This window comes from Pseudophryne corroboree, chromosome 1, assembly GCF_028390025.1.
Source record: "Pseudophryne corroboree isolate aPseCor3 chromosome 1, aPseCor3.hap2, whole genome shotgun sequence".
In the NCBI taxonomy this organism is placed as follows: domain Eukaryota; kingdom Metazoa; phylum Chordata; class Amphibia; order Anura; family Myobatrachidae; genus Pseudophryne; species Pseudophryne corroboree.
The window spans coordinates 539,515,419-539,537,828 of NC_086444.1; the positions used below are offsets into that span (position 1 = coordinate 539,515,419).

The 22,410-nt window shown below is 48.1% G+C and overlaps 1 protein-coding gene across 4 annotated transcripts in view; it reads right to left on the minus strand.

Annotated features, from left to right (window-relative positions):
* Positions 1–22,410, minus strand: part of PSIP1 (PC4 and SRSF1 interacting protein 1) — a 369,617-nt gene that overhangs the window by 192,489 nt on the left and 154,718 nt on the right. The window lies entirely within an intron of this gene.

Below are 22,410 nucleotides of genomic sequence, written 5' to 3' on the forward strand. Positions count from 1 at the left end.
TTCCGGAATCCCCTTTTTCGCTAGGATTCGGCGTTCAACCGCCATGCCGTCAAACGTAACCGCGGTAAGTCTTGAAATACACAGGGCCCCTGTTGCAACAGGTCTTCCCTCAGAGGAAGAGGCCAGGGGTCTCCTGTGAGCATCTCTTGTAGATCCGAGTACCAGGCCCTTCGAGGCCAGTCTGGGACAACGAGTATCGTCTGTACTCTTCTTCGTCTTATGATCCTCAACACTTTTGTGATGAGAGGAAGAGGAGGAAACACGTAGACCGATTTGAACACCCACGGTGTTACCAGAGCGTCTACTGCTACTGCCTGAGGGTCCCGAGACCTGGCACAGTACCTCCGAAGCTTTTTGTTGAGGCGTGACGCCATCATGTCTATTTGAGGAGTTCCCCAAAGACGCGTTACGTCTGCAAAGACTTCTTGATGATGTCCGCACTCTCCTGGATGGAAATCGTGTCTGCTGAGGAAGTCTGCTTCCCAGTTGTCCACTCCCGGAATGAAGACAGCCGACAGAGCACTTACATGATTTTCCGCCCAGCGAAGGTTCCTTGTGGCTTCCGCCATCGCGACACTGCTTCTTGTCCCGCCTTGGCGGTTCACATGAGCCACTACTGTGACATTGTCTGATTGAATCAGAACCGGTAGGTTTCGAAGAAGACTCTCCGCTTGTCGAAGGCAGTTGTAAATGACCCTGAGTTCCAACACATTGATGTGTAGACAGGACTCCTGGTCTGACCAAAGACCCTGAAAATTCTATCCCTGCGTGACCGCTCCCCATCCTCAGAGGCTCGCGTCCGTGGTAACCAGGATCCAATCCTGAATTCCGAACCTGCGACCCTCCAGGAGGTGAGCACTTTGCAACCACCACAGGAGGGACACTCTGGCCCCTGGGGACAGAGTTATTTTCCGATGTAAGTGCAGATGGGACCCGTACACTTGTCCAGAAGATCCCATTGAAAAGTTCTTGCATGGAACCTTCCGAAGGGAATGGCCTCGTAGGCCGCCACCATTTTCCCCAGAACTCGAGTGCATTGGTGAACTGACACCCTTTTCGGTTTTAGCAGGTCTCTGACCATGTCCTGGGCTTTCTCTATTGGGAGGAAGACCTTCATTTGTTTCGTATCCAGTATCATACCTAGGAACGGTAGTCGAGTTGTCGGAATCAACTGTGACTTCGGTAGATTTAGAATCCAACCGTGTTGCTGGAGCACACTCAGAGAGAGCGCCACACTGCTCAGCAATTTCTCCCTTGATCTCGCTTTTATCAGGAGATCGTCCAAGTATCGGATAATTGTGACTCCATGCTTGCGCAGGACCACCATCATTTCCGCCATTATCTTGGTGAAAATCCTCGGGGCCGTGGAGAGTCCAAACGGCAACGTATGAAATTGGTAATGACAATCCTGTACAGCGAATCTCAGGTATTCCTGATGGGGGCATATATGGGGACATGAAGGTACGCATCCTTTATGTCCAGAGACACCATAAACTCCCCCTCCATTTTGAATTTGAATCTTTTTATGTACAGGTTTAGGGATTTCAGATTCAAAATAGGTCTGACCGAACCGTCCGGTTTCGGGACCACAAATAAGGGTGAGTAGTAACCTCTTCCCTGCTGGGGAACCTTGATTATCACTTGCTGTATACACAGCGTCTGAATTGCAGCTAACACTATATCCCTGTCCGATGTGGAAGCTGGTAGGGCCGATTTGAAAAATCGGCGCGGGGGCACCTCCTCGAATTCCAATTTATAACCCTGGGAAACTATTTCCTACACCCAGGGATTCAGGTCCGAACTGACCCAGGCCTGACTGAAAAGTCGAAGACGTGCCCCCACCGGTGCGGACTCCCTCAGGGGAGCCCCAGCGTCATGCTGTGGGTTTTGGAGCAGCCGGGGAGGACTTTTGTTCCTGGGCACCTGCCGAAGCAGGTGCTCTTTTGCCTATGCCCTTACCTCTGGCGACCTCTTCTGGACTTGTGCGACCGAAAGGACTGCATCTGATAGGGTGTTACTTTCTTTTGCTGTTGGGGAATATATGGTAAAAAATTTGATTTACCTGCTGTAGCTGTGGAAACCAGTTCCGTCAGCCCATCCCCAAACAATACATCCCCCTTATAGGGTAGTACTTCCATATGTTTCTTGGAATCCGCATCACCCGTCCATTGGCGAGTCCATAAGGATCTTCTCGCTGAGATAGACATGGCATTGGCCCTAGAAGCTAGCAATCCAATGTCCCTTTGAGCATCCCTCATAAATAAGACTGCGTCTTTTATATGGGCTAGAGTTAAGAATATAGTATCCTTATCCATATTATCAAATTGAGCTGTCAGCTCATCTGTCCAAGCTGCAATTGCGCTACACACCCATGCCGACGCAATTGTCGGTCTTAGCACAGCACCGTATGAGAATAAAATAAGAATTTACTTACCGATAACTCTATTTCTCATAGTCCGTAGTGGATGCTGGGAACTCCGTAAGGACCATGGGGAATAGCGGCTCCGCAGGAGACTGGGCACAAAAGGAAAAGCTTTAGGACTACCTGGTGTGCACTGGCTCCTCCCCCTATGACCCTCCTCCAAGCCTCAGTTAGGATACTGTGCCCGGACGAGCGTACACAATAAGGAAGGATTTTGAATCCCGGGTAAGACTCATACCAGCCACACCAATCACACCGTACAACCTGTGATCTGAACCCAGTTAACAGCATGATAACAGCGGAGCCTCTGAAAAGATGGCTCACAACAACAAAAACCCGATTTTTGTAACAATTGGGATGGGCGCCCAGCATCCACTACGGACTATGAGAAATAGAATTATCGGTAAGTAAATTCTTATTTTCTCTGACGTCCTAGTGGATGCTGGGAACTCCGTAAGGACCATGGGGATTATACCAAAGCTCCCAAACGGGCGGGAGAGTGCGGATGACTCTGCAGCACCGAATGAGAGAACTCCAGGTCCTCCTCAGCCAGGGTATCAAATTTGTAGAATTTAGCAAACGTGTTTGCCCCTGACCAAGTAGCTGCTCGGCAAAGTTGTAAAGCCGAGACCCCTCTGGCAGCCGCCCAAGATGAGCCCACCTTCCTTGTGGAATGGGCATTTACAGATTTTGGCTGTGGCAGGCCTGCCACAGAATGTGCAAGCTGAATTGTACTACAAATCCAACGAGCAATAGTCTGCTTAGAAGCAGGAGCACCCAGCTTGTTGGGTGCATACAGGATAAACAGCGAGTCAGATTTTCTGACTCCAGCCGTCCTGGAAACATATATTTTCAGGGCCCTGACTACGTCCAGCAACTTGGAGTCCTCCAAGTCCCTAGTAGCCGCAGGTACCACAATAGGCTGGTTCAAGTGAAACGCTGAAACCACCTTAGGGAGAAATTGAGGACGAGTCCTCAATTCTGCCCTGTCCGTATGAAAAATTAGGTAAGGGCTTTTATAGGATAAAGCCGCCAATTCTGAGACACGCCTGGCTGAAGCCAGGGCTAACAGCATTACCACTTTCCATGTGAGATATTTTAAGTCCACAGTGGTGAGTGGTTCAAACCAATGTGATTTTAGGAACCCCAAAACTACATTGAGATCCCAAGGTGCCACTGGAGGCACAAAAGGAGGCTGTATATGCAGTACCCCCTTGACAAACGTCTGAACTTCAGGAACTGAAGCCAGTTCTTTCTGGAAGAAAATCGACAGGGCCGAAATTTGAATCTTAATGGACCCTAATTTTAGGCCCATAGACAGTCCTGTTTGCAGGAAATGCAGGAAACGACCCAGTTGAAATTCCTCTGTAGGGGCCTTCCTGGCCTCACACCACGCAACATATTTACGCCAAATACGGTGATAATGTTGCACGGTTACATCCTTCCTGGCTTTGATCAGGGTAGGGATGACTTCATCCGGAATGCCTTTTTCCTTCAGGATCCGGCGTTTAACCGCCATGCCGTCAAACGCAGCCGCGGTAAGTCTTGGAATAGACAGGGTCCCTGCTGGAGCAGGTCCTTTCTTAGAGGTAGAGGCCACGGGTCCTCCGTGTCCACCTTTGGTTTTTCCCAACGGTTCACAATCATGTGGAAGACTTCTGGGTGAAGTCCCCACTCCCCCGGGTGGAGGTCGTGTCTGCTGAGGAAGTCTGCTACCCAGTTGTCCACTCCCGGAATGAACACTGCTGACAGTGCTATCACATGATTTTCCGCCCAGCGAAGAATCCTTGCAACTTCTGCCATTGCCCTCCTGCTTCTTGTGCCGCCCTGTCTGTTTACGTGGGCGACTGCCGTGATGTTGTCCGACTGGATCAACACCGGCTGACCCTGAAGCAGAGGCCTTGCTTGACTTAGGGCATTGTAAATGGCCCTTAGTTCCAGGATATTTATGTGAAATGACGTTTCCATGCTTGACCACAAGCCCTGGAAATTTCTTCCCTGTGTGACTGCTCCCCAGCCTCTCAGGCTGGCATCCGTGGTCAACAGGACCCAGTCCTGAATGCCGAAACTGCGGCCCTCTAGAGGATGAGCACTCTGCAACCACCACAGGAGAGACACCCTTGTCCTTGGAGACAGGGTTATCCGCTGATGCATCTGAAGATGCGATCCGGACCATTTGTCCAGCAGATCCCACTGAAAAGTTCTTGCGTGGAATCTGCCGAATGGAATCGCTTCGTAAGAAGCCACCATTTTTCCCAGGACCCTTGTGCATTGATGCACTGACACTTGGCCTGGTTTTAGGAGGTTCCTGACTAGCTCGGATAACTCCCTGGCTTTTTCCTCCGGGAGAAACACCTTTTTCTGGACTGTGTCCAGAATCATCCCTAGGAACAGCAGACGTGTCGTCGGAATCAGCTGCGATTTTGGAATATTTAGAATCCACCCGTGCTGTCGTAGTACTACTTGAGATAGTGCTACTCCGACCTCTAACTGTTCCCTGGACCTTGCCCTTATCAGGAGATCGTCCAAGTAAGGGATAATTAAGACGCCTTTTCTTCGAAGAAGAATCATCATTTCGGCCATTACCTTGGTAAAGACCCGGGGTGCCGTGGACAATCCAAACGGCAGCGTCTGAAACTGATAGTGACAGTTCTGTACCACAAACCTGAGGTACCCTTGGTGAGAAGGGCAAATTGGGACATGGAGGTAAGCATCCTTGATGTCCAGAGACACCATATAGTCCCCTTCTTCCAGGTTCGCTATCACTGCTCTGAGTGACTCCATCTTGAATTTGAACCTTTGTATGTAAGTGTTCAAGGATTTCAGATTTAAAATAGGTCTCACCGAGCCGTCCGGCTTCGGTACCAAAAACAGCGTGGAATAATACCCCTTTCCCTGTTGTAGGAGGGGTACCTTGATTATCACCTGCTGGGAATACAGCTTGTGAATGGCTTCCAATACCGCCTCCCTGTCGGAGGGAGACGTTGGTAAAGCAGACTTCAGGAACCGGCGAGGGGGAGACGTCTCGAATTCCAATTTGTACCCCTGAGATACTACCTGCAGGATCCAGGGGTCCACTTGCGAGTGAGCCCACTGCGCGCTGAAATTCTTGAGACGACCCCCCACCGTACCTGAGTCCGCTTGTAAGGCCCCAGCGTCATGCTGAGGACTTGGCAGAAGCGGGGGAGGGCTTCTGTTCCTGGGAAGAGGCTGCCTGCTGCAGTCTTTTTCCCCTTCCTATGCCTCGGGGCAGAAATGAGTGGCCTTTTGCCCGCTTGCCCTTATGGAGACGAAAGGACTGAGCCTGAAAAGACGGTGTCTTTTTCTGCTGAGAGGTGACCTGGGGTAAAAAGGTGGATTTCCCAGCCGTTGCCGTGGCCACCAGGTCCGATAGACCGACCCCAAATAACTCCTCCCCTTTATACGGCAATACTTCCATATGCCGTTTGGAATCCGCATCACCTGACCACTGTCGCGTCCATAACCCTCTTCTGGCAGAAATGGACAGCGCACTTACTCTTGATGCCAGAGTGCAAATATCCCTCTGTGCATCTCGCATATATAGAAATGCATCCTTTAAATGCTCTATAGTCAATAATATACTGTCCCTGTCCAGGGTATCAATATTTTCAGTCAGGGAATCCGACCAAGCCACCCCAGCACTGCACATCCAGGCTGAGGCGATTGCTGGTCGCAGTATAACACCAGTATGTGTGTATATACTTTTTAGGATATTTTCCAGCTTCCTATCAGCTGGCTCCTTGAGGGCGGCCGTATCAGGAGACGGTAACGCCACTTGTTTTGATAAGCGTGTGAGCGCCTTATCTACCCTAGGGGGTGTTTCCCAACGCGCCCTAACCTCTGGCGGGAAAGGGTATAATGCCAATAATTTTTTAGAAATTAGCAGTTTTTTATCGGGGGAAACCCACGCTTCATCACACACCTCATTTAATTCATCTGATTCAGGAAAAACTACGGGTAGTTTTTTCACACCCCACATAATACCCTTTTTTGTGGTACTTGTAGTATCAGAAATGTTCAAAACCTCCTTCATTGCCGTGATCATGTAACGTGTGGCCCTACTGGAAATCATGTTTGTTTCCTCACCGTCGACACTGGAGTCAGTGTCCGTGTCTGGGTCTGTGTCAACCATCTGAGGTAACGGGCGCTTTAGAGCCCCTGACGGTGTTTGAGACGCCTGGACAGGTACTAACTGATTTGCCGGCTGTCTCATGTCGTCAACAGTCTTTTGTAAAGTGCTGACGCTATCAAGTAATTCCTTCCATAAGACCATCCAGTCAGGTGTCGACTCCCTAGGGGGTGACATCACTATTACAGGCAATTGCTCCGCCTCGATACCATTTTCCTCCTCATACATGTCGACACAAACGTACCGACACACAGCACACACACAGGGAATGCTCTGATAGAGGACAGGACCCCACTAGCCCTTTGGGGAGACAGAGGGAGAGTTTGCCAGCACACACCAGAGCGCTATATATATATATATATATACAGGGATAACCTTATATAAGTGTTTTTCCCTTATATAGCTGCTGTATTGATTAATCTGCCAAATTAGTGCCCCCCCTCTCTTGTTTTACCCTGTTTCTGTAGTGCAGGACTGCAGGGGAGAGTCAGGGAGACGTCCTTCCAGCGGAGCTGTGAGGGAAAATGGCGCTTGTGTGCTGAGGAGATAGGCTCCGCCCCCTTCTCGGCGGCCTTTCTCCCGCTTTTTTAAGGAAAACTGGCAGGGGTTAAATGCATCCATATAGCCCAGGAGCTATATGTGATGTATTTTTCGCCATCTAAGGTGTTTTTATTGCGTCTCAGGGCGCCCCCCCCCCCCCAGCGCCCTGCACCCTCAGTGACCGGAGTGTGAAGTGTGCTGAGAGCAATGGCGCACAGCTGCGGTGCTGTGCGCTACCTTATTGAAGACAGGACGTCTTCTGCCGCCGATTTCCCGTACCTCTTCTGTCTTCTGGCTCTGTAAGGGGGCCGGCGGCGCGGCTCTGGGACCCATCCATGGCTGGGCCTGTGATCGTCCCTCTGGAGCTAATGTCCAGTAGCCTAAGAAGCCCAATCCACTCTGCACGCAGGTGAGTTCGCTTCTTCTCCCCTTAGTCCCTCGGTGCAGTGAACCTGTTGCCAGCAGGACTCACTGAAAATAAAAAACCTATACTTAAACTTTTTCACTAAGCAGCTCAGGAGAGCCACCTAGTGTGCACCCTTCTCGTTCGGGCACAAAAATCTAACTGAGGCTTGGAGGAGGGTCATAGGGGGAGGAGCCAGTGCACACCAGGTAGTCCTAAAGCTTTTAATTGTGTGCCCAGTCTCCTGCGGAGCCGCTATTCCCCATGGTCCTTACGGAGTTCCCAGCATCCACTAGGACGTCAGAGAAATACCCTTTAAGGTAGTTTCTTGCCTGCGATCTGCGGGTCCTTAAGGGCCGCTGTGTCAGGAGACGGTAGCGCCACTTTCTTGGACAAGCGCGTCAGGGCCTTGTCCACAGTGGGGGGTGATTCCCAAATCTCCCTGTCCTGCTTAGGGAAGGGGTATGCCATATAAATTCTTTTGGGGATCTGCGGTCTCTTTTCCGGAGTCTCCCAAGCTTTTCCAAAGAAATCATTTAAATTTATGAGATGTGGGAAAGTTAATAATCTGTTACTTTTCCTTAAACATGTGTACCCTTGTGTCGGGGGCCGAGGGTTCATCCTCAATATGCAACACATCCCTTATTGCCACAATCATACACTGAATGGTTTTAGTCACCCTAGGGTGCAATTTTTAATTCGTCGTAGTCGACACTGGAATCAGAATCCGTGTCGGTAGTAGTGTCTTGTGTTAAGGGACGCTTTTGAGACCCCGACGGGCCCTGTGAGTCGGTCCAATCCGAGGATTGACCCCCTGATGTCCCCCCTAATTCAGCCTTATCAAGCCTTTTATGTAAAGATGCCACACTTGCATTCAACATATGCCACATGTCCATCCAATCCGGAGTCGGCACAACCGACGGGGACACACCACTCATTTGCTCCACCTCCTCCTTGGAGAAGCCTTCCGCCTCAGACATGTCGACACACACGTACCGACACCCCCCACACACAGGGATTAACCTATAAGGGGACAAAACCCCAACCAGGCCCTAAGGAGGGACAGAGAGAGAGCATGCCAGCACACACCAGCGCTTAAAAACACTGGAAAAATTATGACCAGATAGCGCTTTTCTATATATAATATACCAATTCCCACTCACTGCGTCGCTAATGTGCCCCCCTCTCTTTTTTCCAGCCTGTGAAGTTCAGCAGGGGAGAGACCAGGGAGCCAGCGTTTTCCTCATGCAGCTTCTGTGGAGAAAATGGCGCTGGTTAGTGCTGAGGATCAAGCCCCGCCCACCCGACGGCGGGCTTCGGTCCCAGTGATTTTTCAATGAAAATGGCGGGGGATCTTAGATTTACTGCCTCCGCAGCCTAATCTATCCCCCCCCCCCCCCCGCCCTGCACCCTTCAGTGCTGCTCTGTGTGTGTGAGACTGGGAGCAATGGCAGATCTGATGTCTTCTGCCGCCTAAGATGTCTTCTGCCTTCTCATCCGGCTTCTTTCTTCGGCATCTGTGAGGAGGACGGCGGCGCGGCTCCGGGACGAACTCCAGGTGAGACCTGTGTTCCGACTCCCTCTGGAGCTAATGGTGTCCAGTAGCCTTAGAAGCAGTGCCCAACTTGACAAGCCAGCTCTGCTTCTCTGTCCTCAGTCCCACGATGCAGGGAGCCTGTTGCCAACAGGACTCCCTGAAAATAAAAAACCTAACAAAATTCTTCTTCAACAGAAAACTCTGGAGAGCTCTCTGCAGTGCACCCATTCTCCTCTGGGCACAAGATCTAACTGAGGTCTGGAGGAGGGGCATAGAGGGAGGAGCCAGTGCACACCCATAGTCAAAGTTCTTTTTAGGTGCCCTATCTCCTGCGGAACCCATCTATACCCCATGGTCCTTACGAAGTCCCCAGCATCCTCTAGGACGTAAGAGAAAAAATCTCTGAAAACAATATTAGCTCCCAGTCAATTAAAAAATGTGCCATCTGCTAGGGATAAGAAACCCGAGGAAGGGTGGCTAATATCGAAACCTAAAGGAACGACTAGAGCCCTTAAATCCAGATTTATGGAACATCGCAGAAATATTATTAATGGGCTTCCTAAACATAGCGTATCAAGACATTTTTTATACCACCATAAGGATCCAGGATCTCTGCGATTGGTCGGACTAGAGCATATCACACAGACAAATCGGGGAGGTGATCGGTTCACTAGATTGTGCCGACAGGAGATATTCTGGACCTTTCAGCTCAATTCATTATATCCTAGTGGCCTCAACGAGGCATTAGAACTAAATGCTATATTATAACAATAATTTCCCTTTTTTGAATATAAATATATGGAATTTATAATCATTAAGTTATTTCTGGGTAAACAGTATAATATAACTAATATGGGCAAATGTAGGTTATTATAATGTTCTACCACAAGGGGTCAGTAGTGGTACAAAATATTAGAGATCTGACTGAGTTTATCTGTCAAATGGTTTTGTTATATTCATCTATACATGAGTATTGCCAGATTATAAATTATAGTTGGGGTGGATTAATAATAAATAAATATTATACTTTGAAGAACTAATTGCATGATCTATATTTATGGTTGGTATATGAGAACATCTATTGGACATATAATGTCACGTGTTATTGACATGTGATATGTAATTTTTGATGAATGGGAACTTATGTTTATTTTTATGTTATATGCTTGTTTGTGTAATAGCTTAATACTTGACTACTATCCTAATTATGATCAATACAAACAAATGTTAGGTTATATACATATAAGTAATGTGGTTTAATCAAAGAAATAACTATGATTATCTAAGTATGGGCAATGATATATGTAAAAGACAGTGATCACATGACTCATCTATGCATCGGAGTAAGGGAATGAAATGTTTCCGGCTGTATGCGCCAATCACGTGAACGGGTCCCGTCACGTGATCGGGCGCATCAGAACAAACAGACTATATAGCTGGATGTATTTCCGGCCGCATGCGCCGGTCACGTGGGCGGATCGCGTCACGTGATCAGGCGCACCAGAACAAACAGCGCACAGAGCTGGATGTAATTCCGGTGGTGCGCGTCAATCACATGTAGTGTTATAATATTAACAACCGGTCACGTGACCGGAAGCGGTGAAATCCAGCATTTGTAATATGGAAACATGCGTTCCAAGAACAGGAAACCAGCATATGCGGTCATGTGATGGGCTTTACGAACCAGGAAGTGTTATGACTTCCTTTATCTTAAACTTAACTAATATATATTAAAAACGTTTTTAAATAAACATATACATTTGTCTCCTTTAAATATAAATATTTTAAACTGGATATGGATTTGGTTTATTGTTTTTTAATCAATATGAGATTGTAAATTGAACTCCAGCTGTCATCAATGGGCAATTAGCACAGCCTTTAAAAAGGGCATTTTCACAATGGGCACACATACCTTGACAAAGCTGTGGATACAGCGAAACGCGTTGGTTTACAGGAGCCGGGCACCATAGATTCCACTTATTCATCTTGGAAAAACGCCTAGAAGTCCATCTACAAGCTATATGGGGATTTGGCAGATGTCCACAGAGGTAGAAGGGAACCAGCTTTAAACAGGACTGTGTTTCTGTTCAGAACTAAGCATAATCAAAGGTTTGTCTTCACCATCCATGTGGACTGATCTCTACCTGCATTGAAAATTGCACCCAGGACTGTGGCTCTATTTCCTTGGATTCCATACAGTGGATTTTGTCCAGGCCTCCTATGTGGTAATACACCAAATATAATGCTGTCCTCGCCCTCTTCTAATAGAATTTTATATGTAATTTTATAGATCGTTTAATCATTTAATTTATGTAATAAAAATAAGAATTTACTTACCGATAATTCTATTTCTCGGAGTCCGTAGTGGATGCTGGGGTTCCTGAAAGGACCATGGGGAATAGCGGCTCCGCAGGAGACAGGGCACAAAAGTAAAGCTTTTACAGGTCAGGTGGTGTGTACTGGCTCCTCCCCCTATGACCCTCCTCCAGACTCCAGTTAGGTACTGTGCCCGGACGAGCGTACACAATAAGGGAGGATTTTGAATCCCGGGTAAGACTCATACCAGCCACACCAATCACACCGTACAACTTGTGATCTAAACCCAGTTAACAGTATGATAACAGAGGAGCCTCTGAAAGATGGCTTCCTAAACAATAACCCGAATTAGTTAACAATAACTATGTACAAGTATTGCAGATAATCCGCACTTGGGATGGGCGCCCAGCATCCACTACGGACTCCGAGAAATAGAATTATCGGTAAGTAAATTCTTATTTTCTCTATCGTCCTAAGTGGATGCTGGGGTTCCTGAAAGGACCATGGGGATTATACCAAAGCTCCCAAACGGGCGGGAGAGTGCGGATGACTCTGCAGCACCGAATGAGAGAACTCCAGGTCCTCCTTTGCCAGGGTATCAAATTTGTAAAAATTTACAAACGTGTTCTCCCCTGACCACGTAGCTGCTCGGCAGAGTTGTAATGCCGAGACCCCTCGGGCAGCCGCCCAAGATGAGCCCACCTTCCTTGCGGAATGGGCCTTAACAGATTTAGGCTGTGGCAGGCCTGCCACAGAATGTACAAGTTGAATTTTGTTACAAATCCAACGAGCAATCGACTGCTTAGAAGCAGGTGCACCCAACTTGTTGGGTGCATACAGTATAAACAGCGAGTCAGATTTTCTGACTCCAGCCGTCCTTTAAATGTATATTTTTAAGGCTCTGACAACGTCCAACAACTTGGAGTCCTTCAAGTCGTCTGTAGCCGCAGGCACTACAATAGGCTGGTTCAGGTGAAACGCTGATACCACCTTAGGGAGAAAATGCGGACGCGTCCGCAGCTCTGCCCTATGTCGAATGGAAAATTAAATAAGGGCTTTTATAAAACAAAGCCGCCAGTTCAGATACTCTCCCGGCCGAAGCCAGGGCCAGTAACATAGTCACTTTCCATGTGAGATATTTCAAATCCACATTCTTTAGTGGTTCAAACCAATTGGATTTGAGGAAATCTAAAACTACATTTAGATCCCACGGTGCCACCTTAGGCACCACAGGAGGCTGTATATGCAGTACTCCTTTGATAAAAATCTGGACCTCAGGGACTGAGGCCAATTCTTTTTGGAAGAATATTGATAGGGCCGAAATTTGAACCTTAATAGATCCCAATTTGAGACCCATAGACAATCCTGATTGCAGGAAATGTAGGAAAACGACCCAGTTGAAATTCCGCCATCGGAGCACTCCGCTGCTCGCACCACGCAACATATTTTTGCCAAATACGGCGATAATGCTTCGCGGTGACTTCCTTCCTTGCCTTTATCAAGGTAGGAATGACTTCTTCTGGAATGCCTTTTCCTTTTAGGATCTGGCATTCAAACGCCATGCCGTCAAACGCAGCCGCGGTAAGTCTTGAAAAAGACAAGGACCCTGCTGAAGCAGGTCCCTTCTCAGAAGTAGAGGCCACGGATCGTCCGTGACCATCTCTTGAAGTTCCGGGTACCAAGTCCTTCTTGGCCAATCCGGAGCCACTAGTCTTACTCCTCTTTGCCGTATAATCCTCAATACCTTTGGTATGAGAGGCAGAGGAGGAAACACATATACCGACTGGTACACCCAAGGTGTTACCAGCGCGTCCACAGCTATTGCCTGCGGATCTCTTGACCTGGCGCAATACCTGTCCAGTGTTTTGTTGAGGCGAGACGCCATCATGTCCACCATTGGTTTTACCCAACGGTTTAATAGCATGTGGAAAACTTCTGGATGAAGTCCCCACTCTCCCGGGTGAAGGTCGTGTCTGCTGAGGAAGTCTGCTTCCCAGTTGTCCACGCCCGGGATGAATACTGCTGACAGTGCTATCACGTGATTCTCCGCCCAGCGAAGGATCCTGGCAGCTTCTGCCATTGCCCTCCTGCTTCTTGTGCCGCCCTGTCTGTTTACATGGGCGACTGCCGTGATTTTGTCCGACTGGATCAACACCGGTCTTCCTTGAAGCAGAGGTTCCGCCTGGCTTAGAGCATTGTAGATTGCTCTTAGTTCCAGAATGCTTATGTGAAGAGACTTTTTCAGGCTCGACCACACTCCCTGGAAATTTCTTCCCTGTGTGACTGCTCCCCAGCCTCTCAGGCTGGCATCCGTGGTCACCAGGATCCAATCCTGCATGCCGAATCTGCGGCCCTCCAATAGATGAGCCTCCTGCAACCACCACAGAAGGGATACCCTTGTCCTCGGCGACAGGGTTATCCGCAGGTGCATCTGAAGATGCGACCCTGACCATTTGTCCAACAGATCCCTTTGCATGGAATCTGCCGAAAGGGATTGCTTCGTAAGAAGCTACCATTTTTTCCCAGGACTCTTGTGCATTGATGTACAGACACCTTTCCTGGTTTTAGGAGGTTCCTGACCAGGTCAGATAACTCCTTGGCTTTTTCTTCGGGAAGAAAAACCTTTTTCTGAACTGTGTCCAGAATCATCCCCAGGAACAGCAGACGAGTTGTCGGCATTAATTGGGATTTTGGAATATTCAGAATCCATCCGTGCTGCTTTAGCACCTCTTGAGATAGTGCTAAACCCATCTCTAGCTGTTCTCTGGACCTTGCCCTTATTAGGAGATCGTCCAAGTATGGGATAATTAATACGCCTTTTCTTCGAAGAAGAAATATTATCTCGGCCATTACCTTTGTAAAGACCCGAGGTGCCGTGGACAAACCAAACGGCAGCGTCTGAAACTGATAGTGACAGTTTTGTACAACGAACCTGAGGTACCCCTGGTGTGAGGGGTAATTGGAACGTGGAGATACGCATCCTTGATGTCCAAGGATACCATAAAGTCCCCTTCTTCCAGGTTCGCTATCACTGCTCTGAGTGACTCCATCTTGAACTTGAACTTCTTTATGTACAGGTTCAAGGACTTCAGATTTAGAATAGGCCTTACCGAGCCATCCGGCTTCGGTACCACAAAAAGAGTGGAATAATACCCCTTCCCTTGTTGTAGAAGAGGTACCTTGACTATCACCTGCTGAGAATACAGCTTGTGAATGGCTTCCAAAACCGTCTCCCTTTCTGAGGGGGACGTTGGTAAAGCAGACTTCAGGAAACGGCGAGGTGGCTCTGTCTCTAATTTCAACCTGTACCCCTGAGATATTATCTGCAGGATCCAGGGATTTACCTGCGAGTGAGCCCACTGCGCGCTGTAATTCTTGAGACGACCGCCTACCGCCCCCGAGTCCGCTTGCGAAGCCCCAGCGTCATGCTGAGGCTTTTGTAGAAGCCGGGGAGGGCTTCTGTTCCTGGGAAGGAGCTGCCTGTTGCTGTCTCTTCCCTCGTCCTCTGCCTCGTGGCAGATATGAATAGCCCTTTGCTCTCTTATTTTTAAAGGAACGAAAGGGCTGCGGTTGAAAGGTCGGTGCCTTTTTCTGTTGGGGAGTGACTTGAGGTAGAAAGGTGGATTTCCCGGCCGTAGCCGTGGCCACCAAATCCGATAGACCGACCCCAAATAACTCCTCTACGCATCGCCTGTCCACTGTCGTGTCCATAAAGCTCTTCTGGCCGAAATGGACATAGCACTCACCCGTGATGCCAGTGTGCAGATCTCTCTCTGTGCATCACGCATATAAAGAAATGCATCCTTTATTTGTTCTAACGACAGTAAAATATTGTCCCTGTCCAGGGTATCAATATTTTCGATCAGGGACTCTGACCAAACTACCCCAGCACTGCACATCCAGGCAGTCGCAATAGCTGGTCGTAGTATAACACCTGCATGTGTGTATATACCTTTTTGGATATTTTCCATCCTCCTATCTGATGGATCTTTAAGTGCGGCCGTCTCAGGAGAGGGTAACGCCACTTGTTTTGATAAGCGTGTTAGCGCTTTGTCCACCCTAGGAGGTGTTTCCCAGCGCTCCCTAACCTCTGGCGGGAAAGGGTATAAAGCCAATAACTTCTTTGAAATTAGCAGTTTTTTTATCGGGGCACCCCACGCTTCATCACACACGTCATTTAATTCTTCTGATTCGGTAAAAACTACTGGTAGTTTTTTCACACCCCACATAATACCCTGTTTAGTGGTACCTGTAGTATCAGCTAAATGTAACATCTCCTTTATTGCCAAAATCATATAACGTGTGGCCCTACTGGAAAATACGGTTGATTCGTCACCTTCACCACCGGAATCAGTGCCTGTGTCTGGGTCTGTGTCGACCGACTGAGGCAAGGGGCGTTTTACAGCCCCTGACGGTGTTTGAGGCGCCTGGACAGGCACTAATTGAGTGTCCGGCCGCCTCATGTCGGCAAACGACTGCTTAAGCGAGTTGACGCTATCCCGTAATTCCACAAATAAAGGCATCCATTCTGGTGTCGACCCCCTAGGAGGTGACATCCTCATATTTGGCAATTGCTCCGCCTCCACACCAATAACGTCCTCATACATGTCGACACATACGTACCGACACACAGCAGACACACAGGGAATGCTCTATACGAAGACAGGACCCACTAGCCCTTTGGGGAGACAGAGGGAGAGTCTGCCAGCACACACCAAAAAGCGCTATATATGACAGGGATAGCCTTATGATTAAGTGCTCCCTTATAGCTGCTTTTATATTAATATATTGCCATTTATTTTGCCCCCCCTCTCTGTTATACCCTGTTTCTGTAGTGCAGTGCAGGGGAGAGACCTGGGAGCCTTCCTGACCAGCGGAGCTGTGACAGAAAATGGCGCCGTGTGCTGAGGAGATAGGCCCCGCCCCTTTTTCGGCGGGCTCGTCTCCCGCTATTTAGTACATTTAGGCAGGGGTAAATATCTCCATATAGCCTCTGGGGCTATATGTGAGGTATTTTTAGCCTTTTTAAAGGTTTTCATTTGCCTCCCAGGGCGCCCCCCCCCCAGCGCCCTGCACCCTCAGTGACTGCCGTGTGAAGTGTGCTGAGAGGAAAATGGCGCACAGCTGCAGTGCTGTGCGCTACCTTAAGAAGACTGCAGGAGTCTTCAGCCGCCGATTCTGGACCTCTTCTTGCTTCAGCATCTGTGAGGGGGCCGGCGGCGTGGCTCCGGTGACCATCCAGGCTGTACCTGTGATCGTCCCTCTGGAGCTTCATGTCCAGTAGCCAAGAAGCCAATCCATCCTGCACGCAGGTGAGTTCACTTCTTCTCCCCTCTGTCCCTCGTTGCAGTGATCCTGTTGCCAGCAGGAATCACTGTAAAATAAAAAACCTAAGCTAAACTCTCTAAGCAGCTCTTTATGAGAGCCACCTAGAATTGCACCCTTCTCGGCCGGGCACAAAAATCTAACTGGAGTCTGGAGGAGGGTCATAGGGGGAGGAGCCAGTACACACCACCTGACCTGTAAAAGCTTTACTTTTGTGCCCTGTCTCCTGCGGAGCCGCTATTCCCCATGGTCCTTTCAGGAACCCCAGCATCCACTTAGGACGATAGAGAAATACATTTGGTTTTCATATCCAGTTTGGAAGCGCTGTTATATCTTCCTTTTCTGTTTATTCCAGGGGCTAACTACCCCTTCAAACAGCAGCTTATAGGATAAACAGCTCCTCTTGATAGCGCCGGGCCTATTACCTTGGTAATATTTTCCCTTACAGTTGGAATGTAGATAACACTATATAACAAAACATAAAAGGCAGTAAGCCTTCTAGAGAGAGGCCAAGAAACAGGAGATGCAGAGGAGAGGAGCTAGGGTCCGGAGACAGGTTGCAACAGGAATGCAGCGGAATGGCCACCTCCTTTCTGAAAGCTGGTTAGCAAGCTAGACTGCTCCACAGCAGAGGGGAGGTAGACACACGGCTATCCCCTGCCACTAAACTGGGCCATACACAACCTCCTCTCCAGGGAAACTGCATAGTAGAGCCCGTTTCCTGGATACATGATTTGTGAACCTCCTCCTGAGAAGAGGGAAGCCAGATTGCAAACCAAGCAAGATGGCAGTCATCATCGCTGGTCCGCACAGCCACTACTACCCTGTAAAAGGGCTGCTGTTCCAGGCGGTCTCCAGAATGGAGACCTGAGCAGGAGATAACCAGAGAGTGCAGCAGACATGTGTACAGGGTTGTAGCGCTGCCCTATGCAAAACAGTCCAGCTTTCATGGACGCTTAAAATATACTTAAGACCACGAGTTGCAGAAGGGAGGAGATACTCTCTTAACATCAGAATAGTCTAAGTGTCAGCTCCTAAGGTCCTCTCGAGCAATCCATGGTCCAGTGTCCTCCAGAGAAAGAAAGCAACTCCATAGCGTTCCTAGACACCGCATATATGCTTGCCATGTCCTAAGCCACAAAGTCAACTTAGTCGAGGCAAAATCAATAGAATAAAAGGAACAGAAACCAGATTCTTCCCATTATCCTTAGAACTAGAGGCTCCTGGAAACTTCGGTATCTCCATTTCTGATATGTCAAGTGGTCGGTGTATAACTAAAATATATACTACTTGGTGACCTCATCCTCAAATTGCAATGAAACTTGGAAGTCTGAACTAGCCGAACACTTTGCCCTGCTCATGGGGTGAAAAGTCATTATCAAACTCACTCCAAGCCTGGAGTACCAGCAGGAATTTACCCTTGCATGTTGTTAATGTTAGAAAGCATTAAAATATGGTAGATCAAGGTTTCTAATAGATAGAAATGTTTCACAGTATCACTATAATAAGCAGGATTCCATTTTTTTTTTTTTTAACATCTCAATCCAAAATGTAGTGGCAGCAGCAGTTATTTAACAGATAAATCACTGGCTACATGAGACTTAAGACGGCCGTCACTGGATTCCAAATATACTAAAAATGCCGGAAGGATTTAAAAAAATAATATGAGAGGTAGGATTCTAGAATCTATAGGGGCCAATTCAATTGCTTTTGTGCTCAGCAATCCACTATGGGGTGCACGGTAGACGCTGGGATTACATTTCTTCTTGCAGCCTCCTGAGGTGCGAGAAGAAATGTGTGCACTTTGGGCGACCAAGTGGGATTTATTCAATATGCATGGGTGCCCAAACACAACTGAATTGTTACAATTGTTTGGGCATTTAAATAGTCCAATTTAGCAGTTAAAAACAACAACTGAATCAGACCCTATTTATCACTGTAACTTGGACACAAATATAGGCACGTGGAATTTATAATGAGTAGGAAGAATGTTTTCACTATTAGCTTTTTATGGGGTATATGCAATTGCGGTCGAATTCCCGAAATTGTCGAATTTCGGGTCATTTTCGACCAAAAAAAAAATTCGCCTATGCAATTCAGTGCTTTCCGACCAAAAAACGGACTTTCAAAATTCGACTTTTTGAAATTCGAATTTTTGCAAATTCGACTTTTCTGCAATGATATAAGTGCTGCAATTCGACCAAAGCATATTCAATTCAAGTTTGGAAATTCGACAGCAGTGCTTTTAGACAGCAAATTCGTCATTTTCAATCCGCCACACTTTGGAGGGTGAAAACAAATAAAAAAAATGTAAACATGTTTTTTTTTGTGTTTTTTTTTTTTTGGGAATAGCAGATCTATTTATATTATAAGGGATTAGGTACTTTTTTTTTTTTTTTTGGAGGCACAAATATTATTTATATATTTTTTAAAATATTATTTTTTTTTTTTTATTGCTGGAACGGTAAAATCCTAAAAAAAAATGGCGTGGGGTCCCCCCTCCAAAGCATAACCAGCCTCGGGCTCTTCGAGCTGGTCCTGGTTCTAAAAATGTGGGGGAAAAATTGACAGGGGATCCCCCGTATTTTTAAAACCAGCACCGGGCTCTGCGCCTGGTGCTGGTGCCAAAAATACGGGGGACAAAAAGCGTAGGGGTCCCCCGTATTTTTAACACCAGCATCGGGCTCCACTAGCTGGACAGATAATGCCACAGCCGGGGGTCACTTTTATGCCGTGCCCTGCGGCCGTGGCATTAAATATCCAACTAGTCACCCCTGGCCGGGGTACCCTGGGGGAGTGGGGACCCCTTCAATCAAGGGGTCCCCCCCCCAGCCACCCAAGGGCCAGGGGTGAAGCCCGAGGCTGTCCCCCCCCCATCCAATGGGCTGCGGATGGGGGGGCTGATAGCCTTTTGTGATCATGAAAAGAATATTGTTTTTTCCATCAGTACTACAAGTCCCAGCAAGCCTCCCCCGCAAGCTGGTACTTGGAGAACCACAAGTACCAGCATGCGGGAGAAAAACGGGCCCGCTGGTACCTGTAGTACTACTGGAAAAAAAATACCCAAATAAAAACAGGACACACACACCGTGAAAGTAAAACTTTATTTCATACGTCGACACACACATACTTACCTATGTTCACACGCCGACATCGGTCCTCTTCTCCATGTAGAATCCAGGGGTACCTGAAAATAAAAGATCAATATACTCACCTCAACCAGGCTCCAGAGATAAATCCACGTACTTGGAGAAAAAAACAAACCGAACACCCGCTCCATGCCGGACTGAAAGGGGTCCCATGCTGACACATGGGACCCCTATCCCCGAATGCAGAGAGACCTGTCAGTGACAGCTGTCACAGAAAGGTCTCTATAGCCAATCAGGAAGCGCAACTTCGTTGCGCTCATCTGATTGGCTCTGTGCGTCTGAGCAGACAGCGCATCGCACAGCCCAGTCCATTACCGTATTTTTCGGACCATAAGACGCACTTTTTCTCCCCAAAAATGTGGGGGAAAAAGTATGTGCGTCTTACGGAGCGAATGAGAGCCAGCACAGATGGAGGTTGCAGGTAGCGGGTAGCGCCGGCGGGTAGCGCCGGGTCCTGTATGCTGCTGCTGCTGCAACGTCATCAGCAGAGCGCCCGCATCTCAGAGCCCAGCAGCAGAGCGGGCATCATGTGACTCCCCCCGCTCCCATCCACCTCCTCCCTCCTCAGGAGTGCACAGCGGGCAGCGTTAGCTGAGAGCCTGGACGCGGGGAACCACTGGTACTGTCTATGTATGTATGTGTGTGTGTCTGTCTATGTGTATGCTGGCTCTGATATGTGTGTGTGTGTGTGTGTGTGTGTGTGTGTGTGTGTGTGTGTGTCTGTGTGTGTCTGTGTATGCTGGCTCTAACAGAAGGCTGCACTCTGACAGAAGGCTGCACTGTACAGAATACTTGTACGAGTCTTGAGAAATCACACAGAACTGGAAATATCTCTTAGAGGTCGGTGAAAACTAGGGAGGCAGGGCTATTCTGTTATAGTTTATATATTTAGTTCAGAATATTTTTTTTCCAGTTTTCCTACTCTAAAAATTAGGTGCGTCTTATGGTCAGGTGCGTCTTATGGACCGAAAAATACGGTATATTCAATGGTGGGAACTTAGCGGCTAGCGGTGAGGTCACCCGCCGGTCAGCGGCTGACCGGCGGGTGACCCCCCCGCTAGCCGCTAAGTTCCCACCATTGAAAGTAATGGAGCGGCTTTGCGATGCGCTGTCACATCACAGACAGCGCACAGCCAATCAGATGAGCGCCACGGAAGTAGCGCTTCCTGATTGGCTGAAGGGACTTCAGTGACAGGAGTCACGTGATGTCCCGGCATTCGGGAGAAAGGGGTCTGATGTGAAAGCATTGGACCCCTTTCTAGTCCGGTATGGATCGTTGTTCGTTTTTTTGTTTTGCCAAGTACGTGGATTATCTCTGGACCTGGATGTACCTCTGGACGCTGGAAGGGGAGTATAATTTTTTCACAGGTACCTCGGATCGTCGGAGACCGTGGCAGTCGGCGTGTCAACATAGGTAAGTATGTGTGTGTCGGCGTATGAAATAAAGTTTTACTTTCACGGTGTGTGTGTCCTGTTTTTATTTGGGTATTTTTTTTCCAGTAGTACTACAGGTACCAGCGGGCCCGTTTTTCTCCCGCATGCTGGTACTTGTGGTTCTCCAAGTACCAGCTTGCGGGGGAGGCTTGCTGGGACTTGTAGTACTAATGGAAAAAACAATATCTTTTTATTATCACAAAAGGCTATCAGCCCCCCCATCCGCAGCCCATTGGATGGGGGGGGACAGCCTCGGGCTTCACCCCTGGCCCTTGGGTGGCTGGGGGGGGACCCCTTGATTGTAGGGTTCCCCACTCCCCCAGGGTACCCCGGCCAGGGGTGACTAGTTGGGTAGTTAATGCCACGGCCGCAGGGCACGGCATAAAAGTGACCCCCGGCTGTGGCATTATCTGTCCAGCTAGTGGAGCCCGATGCTGGTGTTAAAAATACGGGGGACCCCTACTCTTTTTGTACCCCGTATTTTTGGCACCAGCACCAGGCGCAGAGCCCGGTGCTGGTTTTAAAAATACGGGGGATCCCTGCCCAATTTTTCCCCTGCATTTTTAGAACCAGGACCAGCTCGAAGAGCCCGAGGCTGGTTATGCTTTGGGGGGGGGACCCCACGCCATTTTTTTTTCCGGGTTTTTCCCGTTTTTCCCCGTTTTTTTAAATCGCGGCAAAATCTGCCAAATCGGCCGATTTTCGCCCGCGATTCTGGCGAATCCGTTTTTCATTGAATATGGTGAATTCCGGAAGCCACCTTCCGGAATTCACCTGGCGAATTTAGTCAAATTAAAAAACCGCGAAAATTGCCGCAAATTCGACCGCAATTGCATATACCCCTATGTATTTTTGTTTAGATTTTATGGACTGTTATATCGTTATTTTTAATACATTTTATCTTCATTATGGGCCCTTTTAGAGTATTATTATACTCATTTATAGTTTCAAGTTGACACAGCGCAGATTGTTATTTCTATACTCTGTTCCCCAAATAAATAAATAAATATTGTATTTGCCTCCATGTCATTACATTTAATTAGATTGCTTAACAAAGTACATAACAAATCCATGTTTCATCACAAGCAAAGGATACATCTCAGACGAAAAAAAAAAAAGGTGGAAATATGCAAT